Raw genomic sequence first — 14,386 nt, 5'->3', positions numbered from 1 at the left:
CCAGTCCAGATGACCATCCATATCGCTGTAACTTGCTTCAGTCTCTACAGCATGCCTTGTCTCGATAGTCTTCTCCTCCAATAACTGGAGACATAGAGTCTGTTTCTGTGCGGCATGACTCTTCGGCCGAGGTTTCCTAAATGGAATGAGTCGCGTTTGCCTGTGTTTGGCTCATATCCCTTCAAACCTCCTCCTCTCCATGTACTTGCCCAAGTGTCTTTTCCATGTTGTAATTGTACTTGTTTTTACCATTTCCACTGGCAGTCCGTTCCGTCTCTGCATCATCCTCTGTGGAAAATGTTGCCCCTTAGCTCTCTCTTTAAATCCTTGCTCTCTCACCTCACATTTATGCCTCTAGGTTTAGACTCACCTACCCTTGGCTATTCACCTTACTTAGGCCCTACATTGTTTCATAAACCTTTATAAGGTCACTCCGTAGCCTCCTCTGCCCAGGAGAAATATTCAGGACAACAATATCTCCAACTCATGTACTCAGTGATCTGACCAATGAAGACAAGTGTGCCAAATGCTGCTTTCCCCACTCTGTCCCCCTGTGATGCCATTCCAACGAACAATGTAACTGCACTGGTCTCTCTCTCTGTTCAACAACGCTGCCCAGGGCCCGACCATTAACTGTATTAGTCCTATCTGGTTTGTCTTAACTAAATCTAACACCTGAATTAAATTCCATCTTTCATTCCTTGGCCCACTGGCCCAGTGGATTACCATCCTCTTCGATATTTTCACTCAAATCGTTTAAGTAAATGATACACAACAGTGATCCCAGCACCAATCCTGAAAGCACCTTACTGGTCAGAGGCCTCCAGTCTGAACAACAACCCACTCTCACCACCCTCTGTCTCCCACTGTCATCCCATTTTGTATCCAGTTGGCTAACTCTCTCTGATTCCTGGTGATCTACCCTTTCTAACCAATGGATCATGCTACACCCTAAGGGTTTGCTGAAGCCAGAAACCACGTCTGATGCTCTTGCCTTCGTCTTTCTTCTTGGTCACGTCTTGAACAAGCTCCAGTCAAGTTTGTGAGACATGTTTTCCCACAAGCAAAGCCATGCTGGCTGTCCGTAATCAGTCCTTATCTTTCCAAATGCATGTAAGTCCTACCTCTCAGAATGACCTTCAACAACTGACCCACCCTGATATCTGGCTCATCAGTCTGTAGTTCCCTGGATTTCTTTTGCAGCCTTTCTCAATTCATGATGCAACATTATGATCACAGTCATATCTTCATATCAAACTGTTCGGTTCATGCTAACCATACTCTAAAACTGATCTCGTCCCACCTGCCTGTTCCTGGATCATGTCCCTTCAAACCTTTCCTATTCCTGTACTAATCCAAATGTCTTTTAAACATTGTAATTGTCCCCACATTCACCCCTTCCTTGGGATGTTTATTCCACACACAAACACCTTCTGTGTGACAATGTGCTCCTCATGTCTCTTTTTTAAAATGTCTCTCCTCTCAATTTAAAAATGTAGCGCCTTTTCTTGAAACTCCCCTGTCCATGGGAAAAGACAACTCCCATTAACTCTATTTATCTCCCGCATTATTTTATAAACTTCTATAAGGTCACCTGTCAACATTCAACTTTCAATGAAAAAATACCAACCTATCCAGCCTATCTTTATAACTGAAACATTCCATTCCCAGCCACATCCCAGTAAATCTCCTCTGAACCATCTCTAGCTCAATAATAACTTTCCTATAACTGGGCGACCAGAACTGGACGCAGTATTCCAGAAGAGGACTCACCAATGGCCTGTATAATGTTAAAGTGACTTCCCCACGCCTATATCCAAAGGACTGAGCAATGAAAGCAAATGTGGCAAGTACTTGTTTTTAACCATCCTGTCTCTTCAGGTTGCACACTTCAAAGAATTATGTACCTGGAATCTGAGGTCCCTCTCTCCTATAACATTAATTGTATAAGCCCTGCCCGGGTTTGTTGTACCAAATGCATTACCTCACATTTATTCAGTTTGAACTCCATCTACAGTTTTTCAGCCATTCACACATTTCATCAGGATCCCTTTATAATCTTAGAAAACCTTCTTCACTGTCCACAATGCCACCCTCCAGTCTAACAGCCTATCACACATAGCTCTCTATGGTACATGTCTCTCTGCGAGGGGCCCTACAATTTCTTCACCAGCTTCCCACAGTGTCCTGAGGTACATTTGATCAGGTCCTGGGGATTTATCTACCTTTGTGTTTTAAAACCTCCAGCACCTCCTCTTCTATAATGTGGACTCATTTCAATACATTGAGTCATAGAGATGTATGGCACAGAAACAGATCCTTTGGAACAACTCCTGCATGACGTATCTAGTCACATTTGCCAGAATTTTGCCAATATCCCTCTAAACTCTTCCTATTCATATACACATCCACATGCCTTTTAAATGTATTTCTATCACCCTCCACTATTTCCTCTGGTAGCTTATTCCATGCACTCTGCAGGAACCAGTTGTCTTTTAGGTCCCTCTAAAAAGTTTCCCTCACACTTTAATGCTATGCCCTGTTGTTTGGGAATCCCCCAGCCTGGGGAAAAGACCTTGTCTATTGACTCTATCGGTGACCATCATGATTTTAAACACCTTTTATCAGGTAACTACTCAGTCTCCCATGTTCAAGTGAAAACAGTTCCAGCCTATTCAGCATTTCCCTGCAGCGCAAATCTTCCAACCCTGGCAACATCCTTGTTCATTTTTTTCTAAATCCTTTCATGTTCTACAACAGCCTTCCTGTGGCATTGAGACCAGAATTGCATACAGTATTCCAATAGCAGTCAGGCCAAACACTGTTTAGCATCCCAGCCTTTACCAAGAGTAAGCTCCAAAGTGAAATATTTGTTTCTGATCTTGTAGTTTCACACATCGTTGGCTTCAATCATCACTAAGGATACCGGTTTTGTCCCTAGCTCTTCTTTTGCTCTTAATACACTTGCAGAATCTCTTTGGATTCTCCTTAACTTTCTCTGCTAAAGCTATCTCATGTCCCCTTTTTGCATTCCTGATTTCCATTCTCAGTGTCCGTCTACAACCCCGATCGTCCTGAAGGGATTCACTTGAGTCAGCCAGTTATGTGCCCCATTTTCTCTTGGCCAGAGCCTCGAAATTCAGCCAGTGTTTCCTAATTCTGTCAGCACGGAGCTGCACACTAACAGGAAGATGCTAGTGCTGAACGCTCCTTTTATCTCAGTTTTAAATTATTCCTTCTTGCCAGACTTTCCTTTACCTGCAAATAGCCTCCCCAGGTCTACTTTAAAAATTCCTGTCTAATGTTATCTTGCTCATTGTATAACTTGAGCTTGTGAACCAGGCCTGTCCTTTTCCCTTGCTATTTTCAAACTAATACAATTGTGGTGACTTTCCAAAGGGCTCCCCCACTAACACCTCAGTCCCCTTCCCGACCTTGTTTCCCAAGGGGAAGTCAGGTTTAGCCCCATTCTCCAGTTGGGCCATTTACATAATGACTGGGAGTTTCAGGAACACACTTAACAAATGCCTTCCATCCAAATGCTGAACACAGTAGCAATCCCAGTCCAGGTTTGGAAAGGTTAAAATCCCCTACCGTTACAACCTGATTATTCCAACAGATATCTGAGATCTCCTGACATATTTGCTCCTTCATATCCCATTGCCTATCGCTGTAGTACCATCGTAGCAAACTGATGATAATTTTTATTTTTCAGTTCCACTAATATCGCTTAACTAGGCGATCCTCCATGAATCTTCTTTCTCGGTACTGCTGGTATGTTTCCCCCAATCAAAACCACCAGCTCTCCTCCTGTTTTGCCTCCTGTTCTATCCTTCCTGTAGCATCTGTCCCCGGAACATTGAGCCGCCAGTCCTGGCCCTCCATCAGCTGTGTTTCTGTAATACCTATGGTATCCCAGTCCCATGTTACCGTCCATGCTCTGGGTTCATCTGCCTTAGCTTCCGGCCCTTTGCATTGAAAACAATGCAGTTTAATTCATCAATTTTCCCTCATTGTCTGCTTTGTTCTTGCTTGCTTTGTCTATTTATATTTCTCTCTTGAACATCTGCACCAACCTCAAATTTCTTTCTGGCCTTACGACTGTTTGATGTCCCACACCCCTGCCAGATGAGTTTAAATCCTCTTGAGCAACTCCAGCAACTCTCCCCACCAGGATATGGGTCCCCCTTCCACTCCCAGTTCAGGTGTCTTCCCCACCCTGTCTACCTGTGCTGACACCTTCAGACATCCAGGGACTTGTCCACCAAGGTTCCTCAGTACTCCAGGAGGACCTATCATTCATGATGTATATCGTTCGCTTATTAGACTTCCCACAGTGCATTATCTCACAATGATTGGAAGTAAACTCCATCTGCCATTACTCTGCTCAGTTTATCATCTGATCGATATCAGACTGTAGCCTGAGACCATCCCCCTCACTGTGGACAACACCCTCACCTTTCATGTCATCTGCAAACCTACTATGATTCCTTCAGCTTTCACATCTGAGATATTAATGTACATAATAACCAGCAATGATTCTTGCACAGATCCCTGTGTTACATCCGCTGGGCAAAGACTTCCAGTCACAAAAACAACCCTCCACCAATTGTGGATCCAATTTACCAACTTGCCTTGGATTCTGTGTTCTCTTCCATTTTGGACCAGCCTTCCATGTGGGATCTTGTCAAATACCTTAACGAACTCCATGTAAACCACATCATCTGCACTGCCCTCATCAATATCAGAGGACAGTCATCTACCAGTCCTCAGGCGACTCTCTGTGTGGAGTTTGCACATTCTGCCCGTGTCTGCGTGGGTTTTCTCCGGGTGCTCCGGTTTCCTCCCACAATCCGACAATGTGCAGGTTAGGGGAATTGGCCATGCTAAATTGCCCGTAGTGTTAGGTGAAGGGGTAAATGTTGGGGAATGGGTCTGGGTGGGTTACACTTCGGCGGGTCAGTGTGGACTTGTTGGGCCGAAGGGCCTGTTTCCACTTTGTAAGTAATCCAATCTAAATTCATACAGACAAACCCAAATGTATTCCTGTCCTTTCGAATGTTCATTCATCGAGTCCCTCAGAATTGTTTCCAATAATTTCCCTCCCAATTCTGTCAGACTATATGCTCTGTAATTACCTGGCCTATCCCTGCTGCTGTTGAGCAAAGGAACCACACTACCTGTCCTCCAGTCATTCAGTACTTCACCTGTGGCCAGCAAAGTATTAAATATATCCAGATAAAAACAATGACTGCAGATGCTGAAACCAGATTCTGTGATTAGAGTAGTGCTGGTAAAGCACAGCAGTTCAGGCAGCATCCGAGGAGGAGGAAAATTGATGTTTCGGGCAAAAGCCCTTCATCAGGAATACAGACAGAGAGCCTGAATGGTAGAGAGATAAGTGAGAGGAGGGTGGGGGTCGGGAGAAAGTAGCATAGAGTACAATAGGTGAGTGGGGGAGGAGATGAAGGTGATAGGTCGGAGGGGAAGGTGGAGTGGATAGGTGGAAAAGAAGATAGGCAGGTAGGACAAGTCATGGAGTCAGTGCCGAGCTGGAAGTTTGGAATTGGGGTGAGGTGGGGGAAGGGGAAATTAGGAAATTGTTGAAGTCCACATTGATGCCCTGGGGTTGAAGTGTTCCGAGGTGGAAGATGAGGCGTTCTTCCAACAGGCGTCTAGTGGTGAGGGAGCGGCAGTGAAGGAGTCTCAGGACCTCCATGTACTCGGCAGAGTGGGAGGGGGAGTTGAAATGTTGGGCCACAGGGCGGTGTGGTTGATTGGTGTGGGTGTCCCGGAGATGTTCCCTAAAACGCTCTGCCAGGCGGCGTCCTGTCTCCCCAATGTAGAGGAGACCGCATCGGGAGCAACGGATACAATAAATGATATTAGTGGATGTGCAGGTAAAACTTTGATGGATGTGGAAGGTTCCTTTAGGGCCTTGGATAGATGTGCTGCCTTAACTGTTCACTCCTCGCAAAACACATTGGCTCTGAATTCTCAATGCATCACATTCTACATCTCCCATGTTCCATGTAGAGACTCCAACAAGTGTAGTTCCTTGCAGTCTCGGCTTGCCAGTCTAATGATAATGATAACGTAGAGTGACAGTGATAATCTAATGATAAATAGCCTCCCCAAGTTTAGATACTTAGCTTCTGCAAAATCCTTATCTATTTTCCATAATATCTTTGTAGCTAACAGTTATGGTCTCTGTGCTCAAAAAAGCTCCATAAATCCTTATCTCTATCATCTTGTCCAGAACCTACAGCCCACCCTGTCTTTATCATTCTTCAGTCCTTACCAACCTCCCCATCTGTGTACCTCCCTCCAGACTCGGCAGCACATGATATCTCTGTAACCTTCTCCAGTTCCCACAGCACTCATGCATTCACCTATTTACAATGGTGGGTTTTGAACATTGGCTGAGTTTCTGGATATATAGCACAGCGATAATACCACCAGGCCATCAAATCGCCTTCTCATACGTTTCCCATGCCCCAGCACTGACACCAGAGGCACCATGAATCAAAACCCCTTCCTCCTACACAATGGTTTGATCCTGAAATCTTTCTGCACTCTGCTGATATCACTCAGTATCTCCCCATGCGGCATCCCTCACTGTGAGGGTCTAATTGTTGCCGATGTCAGTATCTCTCGCTCTTGCAGCTACTCCAGATCCTGAGGCAACAGAATCCACTAGTCCAGAGAGACGCAGCACCACAGACTAGGGATGAAGATTGGGAATTTCAGGTCAGTATTGCAATTATTACCATTTTGCATGTGTTTTCATCACCCCAATTTCAGAGTCTGTCTATTTCTCTGTGTCCTGTAGATATTTAGGAAGTTCCTGACTCAATAGACTTCCCAACTCAGCTGAATCCATCCAACAGGATCTCCCTCTACCAAATCTGTACTGCCTATCCATAATCAATTACTGCCTTTTCGAATGTTGAGCATCCTGCCCCTCAGCATTGTTCCAATAATTTCCCTCCCACTGCTGTCAGACTATCTGCTGTGTAATTACCTGGCCTACCCCTGCTGCCCCGCTTGAACCACATTAGCTATCCTCCAGTTATTCGGCACTTCACCTGTGGCTAGCAAAGTATTAGATATGTCCTAGGAGAAAGTGAGGACTGCAGATGCTGGAGATCAGAGCTGAAAATGTGTTGCTGGAATAGCGCAGCAGGTCAGGCAGCATCCAAGGAGCAGGAGAATCGATATTTCGGGCATGGGCTCTTCATCAGGATTCCGGAAGAAGGGCTCATGCCCGAAACTTCGATTCTCCTGCTCCTTGGATGCTGCCTGACCTGCTGCGCTTGACCAGCAACACATTTTCAGCATTAAATACGTCCACCAGGGATCCAGCAATCTTCTTTCTTACCTCCCATAGCAGCCTGGGATACATTTCATTGGGCACTGGGGATTTCTCCTCCTTTATGCCTGTGAAAACATTTAATGCATCCTCCTTATTGATCTGAACATGTTCTAACACCTCAGCATCCCAACTGAAATCCCCGGCTACAACGTCTTTCTCCCATGTGAATACAGATGGGAAGTATTCATTGATGACCTCACCTACTACCTCTAGCTCCATGCACAGATTGTCCCTTTGGTTTCTAACAGGCGCCACTGCTTAGTTGGGGATTCTCTTAATTTGACTATTGTCATAAAATACCTTGTGGCTTTTCGAATTCTGTGAGAAGCTAGGGAAGAAATTGCAGGGCCCTTTGCAGAGATATTTGTATCATCGACAGCCATGGTGATGTGCTGGAAGACTGGAGAGTGGCTAATACTGTTCCATCAATTCAGGGCTGCAACGAAATGCCAGAAAACTACAGACCACTGAGACAGACATCAGTGGTGTGAAAATTGTTTGAATAGATTCAAAGATCTTCATGCATTTGGAAAAACAATGGTGGATTAAGGATAGTCAGAATGGGTTTATGTAAGAAATGAAATCCCACGAACCTGACTGAGTTTTTGAGGAAGTGGGCAGGAGGAAGAGTGGTAGATGTTATCTATAACAACGTCTTTGACAAGGTTCTGCATAATCGACTGGTTAGTAAGGTGGGATCTAAGGAGAGCTGCACTAATGGATACAAAGTTGGCTTGATGGTAGGAGACAGAGGGTGGTGGTAGGGACTTGATGTTCTGAATGGAGGCCTGTGACCAGAACAATCGGCGCTGGATCGACTGTTTTTCTTCATTCATACAAACGATTTAGAGGAGAATATTTGAGGCATACTTAGTAAACTTATGGGTGACACTAAAATTGGTGCCACATTGGTCAGTGAAGAAGGTTGTCTCTGATTACCATGGGAAGTTAATCAGATGGGTCAGTGGGCTGAGGATCAGCAGATGGAGTTTAATTTAGTTAAATGCGAGGAGCTGCATTTTAGAAAGGGGAATCAGAGTAAGACATAAACAGCTAATGGTGCAGATCTGAGTAGTATTTTCAAAGAGAGACAGATGGATGCAGGAACACAATTGCTTGAAGGTGGTGTCACAGGTAGACAGGGCGGGGAAGAATGTATTTGGCTCCATTTACCTTCATTAGTCAGACCTTAGGAGAAGGAGTTGGGACACCATATTGTGGCTGCACAGGATATTGGTGAGACCATTTATTAGCATTTAATGATGACCATAAAAGCATTGTTGATCATCAGGAAAATCTCATCTGGTCCTCTTATACCCTGAAGGGAAGGACATCTGACTTTCTAACTCGGTTTGGCTGAGATGTGTTTCCAAACTCACAGCAACATGGCTGACTCTGAGCTGCCCTCTTGCAATTAGCAGTGGGTAATGAAAGCTGGTCCAGCCAGTGACACCCACATCCCATGCATGCATCAATAAAAGGACATATTTCCCTCTCTACATCACAACTGACGCCAGTGTGGAGTTGATCGTTATCCTGCAGATTGGCAATGTTTGTGTGTGTTTGGTAGTATGAGTGTTCAGTTCTGTGTGTATGCATTGACACCTCTTCCTCAAGCAGAAGAACCCTCGCTTATCGCTGTATCTTTCTCCTGTCCCTAAAGCATTCCTTATGTCTGTAACTGCCTTTCGGCCCAAATATCCTCCTGTTCCTCCAGTTTCTGCCAATATCGAACGTCCTGTATCCCCTCCTGCCCTGTTAATATCTGGTCAAAACCCATTGACACTGTCTATCTATATCAACTGTTTTGAGTCCCACAACTTGGTCTGTATTTGTAATTCTTTCCCTGTCCCATAACCCTTCATATCTCTTGAACCAACTCCAGCATATATTGCCCTCCCTCACTCTGTGAACTACTTCTGCCACAACAATCCATATCGGCTTTTTATTGTCGTTGAGGCCCTTATCACACTTCATGTATCTGTCAGCACATCCAGTACGTTCAAGTTTCCCTTATCATCTCATGAAAGCCCAACAATGTTTCTGCTTCCTACAGCACCCCTCTTGCAGGGAGAACCCTTGCTCTCCCTTTAACACCTGCTTCAACATTTTGATCGTTCTTTTATCAGTTTCTGAGACACTGCCTTCAGAATTGTAAGAGTTTATTGACAGTCTTCGAAGCCTGTTTTATTCTAATATGATCCTTAAAGACCCGAGGCAGTCGCTGATTTTGCTGAAGTTTTGTCTGTGCCAAGGGAATGTCCTTTTGTTGAATATTTTCTTGCTGTTAATTTAGAGGAATACATTTCAGTCTGTTTACCCTGTTAACCTTGGGCAATTCTCCCCTCATACCCATGTGGTTTGCTTTGTTTCAATTTCAGACTGTTGAGTGTACTTAGAGTGGTCACTGTGGAACTTCATAATCCATTTGAGTTCCACCTTATCACCCAAAACCCCCCAGGCCTCATCCCACTGCTGGCCAAGGACAGAGTGACCCTGATCAAAGACAAAGAAACCATTAAACAACGCGGGGGGAGCACTTCGGAGACTTCCTCAACCAGGGTTCTGTCATCGATCTGAGTGTCCTTGACCGTATGCCACAGCACGCTACACACCACGGGCTCAGCAATGCCCCAGCCCCACACGAAGTAGAGAAGGCTGTCCACCAGCTCAAGAACAACAAGGCTGCTGGAGTAGACGGTCTCCCCGCTGAGGTATTGCAATGCGGAGGCACAGAGCTCTTGCAACTACTCCAGATCCTGAGCCAACATAACTCTCCACGCCAGAGAGACGAGGCAGCACAAGCTAGGGATGGAAACTGTGATTTTCCAGATCTCTGTGGGACCCAGAGCCATTCTCCATATGCAAACCTCACTGCATCAGTCTAATTTTCCATTCTGTCTGTCTCCTGTAGGTACTCAAGAAGTTACTGACTCAATAGCGTTCCCAGCTGCTGGGTGTCTCATTGAAGATGGTTGGTCAGCCAGAGAGACAAAGGGTAGGGAGACCTGGAGCCTTCAATAAATCCTGAACTGAGGTAAGATCACTCAGTGCACAGCGCAGAGAGCAATGAGAGGGCTCCAAACATCGGCTAACAAGACATGACATAGTTACAGTGCTGGAGGGGGGGGGGGGGGGGGGGGCACAGTACACACACACCGCAGGCTCAATCACCGCCCCTACATTAACTTATTTGCACTGAGACAGCATCGGGAATTCAGAGTTATCAATCCAGCCTGTGCTGTCTTAGTGAACATCCGTACAACAAAGGGGAAAGCAGGCCTCCCACAAGAGGGTGGGAATGCTGACTGAGATCTTTCTGTTCTGAGTTCCCTCTCCAACATTATCTATGGCATGTCTGATGGACCAGTCTCTTTAATAATTTGTAACTCCTACATTAGTTCCCATCCTTGTAACCTCCTCCCTTCCCTATAGTCCCTCCCCATACTTGAAATGAGCTGCATTCCAGACTACCATCCCTATCGCTGTAAGTTGCTTCAGTGTCTACAACATGCCTTACCTCGATAGTCTCTTCCTCCAGTAACTTGATACAGATTCATACAGCACGAAAACAGAGCCATCGGTCCGACTATTCCATGCTGACCAGGTTTCCCAAACTGAATGTGACTCATTTCCTTCCGTTTGGCCCATATCCCTTCAAACCTTCTACTCTCCATGTTCCTGCCCAAATGTCTTTTCCATTATGTAATTGTTATTGTTTCTCCCATGTGCCCCTGGCATTCCTTTCCATCTATGCACCTTCCTCTGTGGATAATGTTGCCCCTCAGCTCCCTCTTTGCTCTGTCAACTTACGTTTATGCCTCTAGTTTTGGACTCACCTACCATTGGCTATTCACCTTCCTCATGGACCGCATGGTTTTATAAACCTTTAAAAGATCAACCCGTAGCCTCCTCTGCCCAAGGGAAATATTGAGGACAATGTTACAAATATCTACAATTTATGTACTCAATGCTCTGATCCATAAAGGTCAGTGTGCCAAATGCCGCTTTCCCCACCCTGTCTATCTGTGATACCACTTCCAAGGAATAGTGTTAACTGCACCCCTTGGTCTCTCTCTGTTCGACAACACTGCCCAGGGCTCTACCATTAACCGTGATCATTCTCCCTGGTTTGTCTTAACAAGATCCAACACCTGATTTTAAACTCTACCTTTCATTCCTTGGTCTACTGGCCCAGTTGGTCAAGATCCCCTTTGATAACCATATTCACTACAAAATTAATTTGGTCATCTGCAAACTTACTAACAATGACTCCCATATTCTCAACCAAATCGTTTATGTAGATGATGCACATCAGTGGACCCAGCCCCCCTCCTTATGGCACACCGCTGGTTACAGGCCTCCAGTCTGAACAACAATACTCTCCCATCACCCTCTGTCTCCTACTGTCAAGCCAATTTTGTGTACACGCTGCTGGCTCACTCTGATCCCATGTGATCTAACCTTATGAACCAGTATATCATGCTAAATCCTGTCAAAGGCCCTGTTGACGTTAGTGTAGACACTGTATGGTCACCACTTTAACAAAAACAATCAGGATCATGAAACCTGACTTTGTCTGCACAAAGCCGTGCTGACTATCTTTCATCAATCCTTGCCTTTTTAAAATACATGTGACTCCTGTCTGGCAGAATCACTTCCACAACTTACCCCCCCACTGACATCGGGCTAATTGGTCTTTAGTTCCCTGGCTTTCCATCACTGCCTTTCTTAAATAATGGAACAAAACTATATTCTTGTCATAGTCGTACAATGTGGAAACTGACTCTTCAGTTTCATAATCTCAAAGTAAACTCGTCCCAGCTGCCTGTTGCTAGCCCATATCCCTCCAAATCTTTCCTACTCATGTACTTATCCAAATGTCTTTTAAACGTTGTAACTGTACCGACATCCATCACTTCCTCAGGAAGTTCATTCCACACTCGAGCTACCCTCTGTTTAACAATTTGCCACTTTTATCCTTTTGTTTTGAACATCTCTCTCCTCTAACCTTAAAAATGTGTCCCCTCTTCTTGAGACTCCCCCATCCTGGGAAAAAGGCAACTGCCATTAACTCTATCTATATCCCTCATCTTTTTTTACAAACATCCATAAGGCTATCTCTCATTCTCCAGGTTCCAGTGAAAAAAGACTCAGCCTATCCAGCCATTTCTCAGAACTCAAGCCTTCCATACCCATCAATATCTTGGTAAATCTCTTCTGAACACCCTGCAGCAGAATAATATCCTCCCTATAACTCAGCGACCAGAACTGGACAGAGTATTGCAGAAGAGGCCTCACCAATGTCTTTACAATCTCAACATGACGTCCCAAATCCTCCACTCAGTGAACTGAGCAATAGTCAGGCCTTCCAAGCAGTGCCTTATCCATCCTGTGATGCAAACTTCAAGAATTATGTACCTGAACCCGGAGGTCCCTCTGCTCTAAAACACGAACCGAACATTAATTGTATAAGCTCTGCCCTTATTTGTTTTGCCAGATTTATTTGTATTTATTCAGATAGAATTCCATCCACAGTTTTTCAGCCCATTCACCCATACCATCAAGATCCCTTTGTAATCTTAGCAAACCTCCTTCACTGCCAACGATTCCACCGTCCAGTCTTCCACCCCATGACACATGGCTGTCAATGGTACCTTTGCTCCGGGCTCCACAAGTTCTTCCCTAGCGTCCCACAATATCCTGTGGTACACTTAATCAGGTCCTGGGGCCTTCCATACCTTTGTGTTTTAAAACCTCCAGCACCACCTCTTCTATAACATGTACTGTTTTCAAGTCAAAGAGAAGTACACCATGGAAATAGACCCTTCAGTCCCCAACTCGTTCAGCCTGCCAGAAGATCTAAACAAATCCATCCCATTTGACCCATATACCGCTAAACTCTGACTATTCTCTTGTTCCGTGAGTTGCCCAGTCTTTGTTCACAGTAAGTTCTGGAGTGCAAAATGTTTTTAGGGTCTTATCCATATCCTGCAGTTCCACACATCGATATCCTCATTGATCTTTAAGGGCCCATATTTTGTCCCGAGTTACTCTTTTGCTCTTAATATAATTATACAATAAGTTTTGCATTTTCCTTATTCTTGTCTGCCAAAGCTATTTCACGTCCCCTTTCTGCATTCCTGATTTCCACCTGAAGTGTATTCCTACAGCCCCTCTGCTCCTCAGGGATTCCCTTAATCCAGCTGTCCATATCTGACATGTGGCCCCTTTTCCTTGACCAGACCCTCAATATACAGCCAGTGTTTCCGATTGCTGTCAGCATTGAACTGCACACAAACAGGAACATGCTGGCGCTGATCGTTCAATTTATCTCACTTTTAAAATATTCTCACTTGCCAGACTTCCCTTTCCCTGCAAATAGACTCCCCAATCACCTTTTGAATGTTCCTGGCTGATACGATCAAGATTGGTCCGGCCCCACTTTATAACTTGAACTTTTGGACCAGGCCTGTCCTTTTCCATCGCTAGTTTGAAACTAGTAGAATTGTGGTCACTTTGGCAAAATGCTTTTCCACTAACATCTCAGTCCCTTCCCCTACCTTGTTTCCCAAGGGGAGGTCAGGTTTTGCACCTTTCTCTACTTGGGCCATTTACGTTCTGTTTGGGAGTTTTTTTGGAACGCAATTACCAAATTTCTCCTTTCCTAACATTGAATAGTGGCAATGCCAATCTAGGTTTGGAAAGTTTAAAAACCCCTACCATAACAGCCTTATTATTATGATTGATATTTGAGACCTCCTGACATATTTGTTCCTCAGTCTGCCACTGGTTATTCAGGGTCAGTAGACTCATATCAAAGTGATGACCCATTCTTATTTCACAGTTCCACTAACACAGTGGGCGATCCCACAGGAATGTCCTCTCTAAGTATTGCTGTGATGTTTCATGCAATCAAATCCCACCACCACGTGTCCTTCCTTTCTCGCGACCCCTTCGATGCTTCCTGTGGTCTCTCTACCTTGAAACGATGATTTGCTAGTCCTACCC

Source organism: Chiloscyllium plagiosum, unplaced genomic scaffold (assembly GCF_037043375.1).
Source record: "Chiloscyllium plagiosum isolate Xiang-an unplaced genomic scaffold, Cpla_swu_hap1 HiC_scaffold_42, whole genome shotgun sequence".
NCBI classification, from domain to species: Eukaryota; Metazoa; Chordata; class Chondrichthyes; order Orectolobiformes; family Hemiscylliidae; genus Chiloscyllium; species Chiloscyllium plagiosum.
The sequence above is the reverse complement of the archived record's forward strand: the minus strand, read 5'-3'. Positions refer to the sequence as shown.